The sequence below is a fragment of the Elephantulus edwardii genome, unplaced genomic scaffold (genome assembly GCF_000299155.1).
Source record: "Elephantulus edwardii isolate Elephantulus edwardi_28Jun2011 unplaced genomic scaffold, EleEdw1.0 scaffold00241, whole genome shotgun sequence".
Classification (NCBI taxonomy): domain Eukaryota; kingdom Metazoa; phylum Chordata; class Mammalia; order Macroscelidea; family Macroscelididae; genus Elephantulus; species Elephantulus edwardii.
In genome coordinates this window covers 3,116,662-3,120,210 of record NW_006399991.1, presented here as the reverse complement: position 1 = coordinate 3,120,210, position 3,549 = coordinate 3,116,662, and the positions used below count along the sequence as shown (strand labels likewise).

Here is a 3,549-nt window from a genome sequence, read left to right as displayed (position 1 = left end):
GGGAGGCTGGACTCTATGAGGAGAAATGTGGCATCAGGATAGGAGGAAGACTCATCAACAATTTGTGTTATGCATATGACACAACCCTGCTTGCTGAAACTGAGGAGAATGTGAAGTGCTTGCTGCAGAAAGTCAAGGACTGCAGCTTTCAATATGGATTGAAGCTCAATATCAAGAAAACAAAGATTCTCACCACTGGGCCAATTGGTAGCATCAGGATGGATGGTGAAGAGATTGAGATTGTTCACAGCTTTACTTTGCTTGGTTCCACAACCAACACTCTTGATACCAGCAGCCAGAAAATTAAAAGACATATTGTGATGGGTAAATCTGCTGTTAGAGACCTCTCCAAAGTACTGAAGAGCAGCTATGTCAGTCTGAAGAGTAAGGTGCGCCTAATAAAGGCTGTTGTCTTTGCAATCACTTGCTATGCATTAGAAAGCTAGGCAATGACTGGGTGATAGAAAAAGAATTGATGCCTTTGAGCTGTGATGTTGGAGAAGAGTATTGAATATACCATAGACTGTGAAAAGAACAAACAGGTTCAACCTGGAGAGGGTTTAACCAGGCTGCTCCTTGGAGGCAAGGATTCTGAAGCTTCTTCTGGCATACTCTGGACGTGTTGTAAGAAGGGGGAGAATGAAAGTTCTCTCTCAGCCCTTGGAGAGGAAAGTCATTCTTGGGAAGGTAGAGGGACAGTGCAGGTGAGGAAGATGAGATGGATTGATTCAGTGACTGGGATAATATGGTAGGTGTGTCAGAGACAGTGAGATTGGCACAGTATAGTGCAGGGTTTAGGGCTGTTGTACATAGGGTCACTATGAGTCTCAAGCAACTAGAAGGCACATAAGAACAACATGCTCCAAGACTAAAATGTCCTAAATCTAGATATTAACAACAAGAGAATAAACATGAAAAACCACCCACTTGGAAGCTAAGTAACACCCTGCTTCATCACTACTGGGTTTTGGAAGAAATTAAAAATGAAATAAATTATTTCCTTAAGAGGATGGCATGGTCTGTTGATGGAGGACTTTAGAAGCACTTAATAGGAGTTTTGATCTCCCTGCCACCTGGGGCCACTATGGCAACTCACTTGGTGAAACAGTGGACATTCCTTCTGAGAGAGGCTGTTCATGCAGCCCCTGCCATTTTTATAACTGGTTGAGTCTCACTAGGGTGTCCCAAAGAACTGTGATCTTCTCAGCTACCTAACCCAGTTCACACCTCCCAGGTTCCTTGACCGCACTTGTGGAGAAAGAAACAGTGTTTACTCCCTGCCCACATCGCCAGGAGATAGAGCAGCTCATTAAAAAGGCCAGGAGGCCAGAGGAACTGCTAAAACTAACTAGTAACCATTGCTTGCACCGGAACCAGGCTGCCCTGGTCGTTATCCAGCTGTCCTGCCTGTTGTCTGTGAGGCCCGAACACAAAGCTTCTTTGACATAGGACACCGGCTTTCGGCTTTCGGCTCCTTCTACATCTTGTCAACAGTCTTTCACTGGGACCCTCCTGAAGCTGCTGCAGAGTCTGTATGCACTAGCACTTCCTAAGACCTCCAAGGAACTGCAGTCAGTGGAGCAGGAAGTCTGCTGATGAATACGAAGGCTCAAGTACAAGTATCCAGCCTTCCTGGCTGAGTCCAGCAACACCTATATTTAGGAGTGGGACTCCCCAGAGCTGCTGGCTGAGCTGCTTGTGCATCTAGAGAGGCGCTGGGCTGAAATTGAAGATGGGCGCACAGTGGTGGCCATCATGATGAAAATGGGCCACCTCTCAGAGTCTCTGATGAACTGTCCGGAAGACAAGTGCCTGGAGGTGATGGAGCAGTTTGGCCCAGATGATCTTCAGAAGGTGCTCTTGACTCTGGAAGCACAGAATTGTCAGTCAGTGCCCTTGCTGTGGGCCATCTCCTATCCCCTGGTCCCGACACCCATCACCTTGACTAAAGGCATTCTCATGGATCTAGCCTATGCCTATGGCAAACTCAACTTTCATCAGACCCAGAGACTGGCAGCAGATCTGCTGTCCCATGTGCCCACCATGACACCCAGTGAGGTGACCCGCTGTGCCAATCTTTGGCCTTCCTTAAGTGATTTAACGTGCCCCTGTTTGAAGCCTTTGTCCAGCACATCCTGAATAAAGCCCAGGACATCAACCTGTAGAATCTGTGCAATGTGGTAGTGGATTTTGCCTATCTGAACTTCCAACCAGAACGGAAAGATCTGTTCTTCAATGTGGTGCACAAGAAGTTGGCATCAGAGCTGGCAAGCCTGAGCCCAGCTCTACAAGTGGACATGGCCTGGGCCCTATGTGTACTACAGCAGGTGCAGGAGGCAGAACTGTGATCCATTCTCTATTGTTCCTTCTATACCCAGTTTCATGGTAAAGAGTACCTTTCAGAAACTGCTGCAAATAAGTGCTACAGACCAGCTGGAGCATCCTGAGTATCCTGGTCCTCTTTTGCCAGCTTTGGTGTTGGTGTTGAGGACCATTGCCTTGACAAGAAGATGACCCCTTTGCAGATGGAACTACAAGAGACCCTGAAAGGGATGCTGGGAAATTACAACAAGGGCTGCTTTGCAGTGGCCACACAGTATGGCTGAGTGCTGGATGCTGAGGTGTTGGATGAGTGAGGTCCAGTTTGTAACCCTGAGAGACTTTGTTGCTCCTCATTTCGCCTAATCAGCTGGGAGCCAGCCACTGCCCTCTGGGGCCAAGAGGCTGGCTTTCCTGCGCTGGGAATTTTCCAACTTCAACAGCTGAAGCAAGGACTTGCTGGGGCACTTCTTCCTGCCTCAGCGCCATGGCTTCTTGATTGTAGACGTTCCCTATCATAGAATGGCTGGAGCTCAAACATGAATGGCAGAAAGGTGCCTACCTCAAAGACAAGATGTGAAAAGTGACTTGGGCCCAAAGCATGGACTGCGTGCAAGAAGGCTGACTGTGCTCTTCCCTGGAGGCCTGGCCATGAGGAGGGGCCACCAGAGATGAGGTGTCTTCCCTCAGAGTGCAGAGCTTGAGTGAAAGAGTTGGTGGCCAGAGCTCTCAGGTGGACAATAAATCTTTTGGTTAGACCCGTCAGTTTCCCAGGTAGTATCTCAGTCTCTCACTTGTGTTCCTCACCTGGTGCTCTGGAGGAGTGATGATGCCCACAGCTCTGCCTTAGCACCTAACCCTGGTCTTAGTAACATAACCTAAAAAATTGGACCCATATATGGATCACTTTGTTAAAATCAGTAAGTAGATTCAGGAAGCAATGAGATGTTTCTGTGAACTAAATAACAAAAAAGACCATAAAAAATTCTTTACTTACAATTAAAATACAGTATATCAAAACATCTGGGATACAGCAACGCACAATGGATACCTAAGATTACATAAAGCAGAATGTACATGAGGCACACTGTACGGGAATCATTGTATTAAAACCAATCGGATAAAAACCAAACAAAGCAACCAAAGCCATTAACTCAAAGCTTACTCTCCTACCATTTGACCCAGCAATTCCACTACTGGGAATATACCCCGAAGAGACCATAACTGACA

The 3,549-nt window shown here is 47.1% G+C and overlaps 1 pseudogene; it reads left to right on the top strand.

Moving 5' to 3' along the window:
• Nucleotides 1-1,084: 1,084 nt before the first annotated feature.
• On the top strand, nt 1,085-2,899 carry LOC102872515 (annotated as a pseudogene).
• Nucleotides 2,900-3,549: the final 650 nt, after the last annotated feature.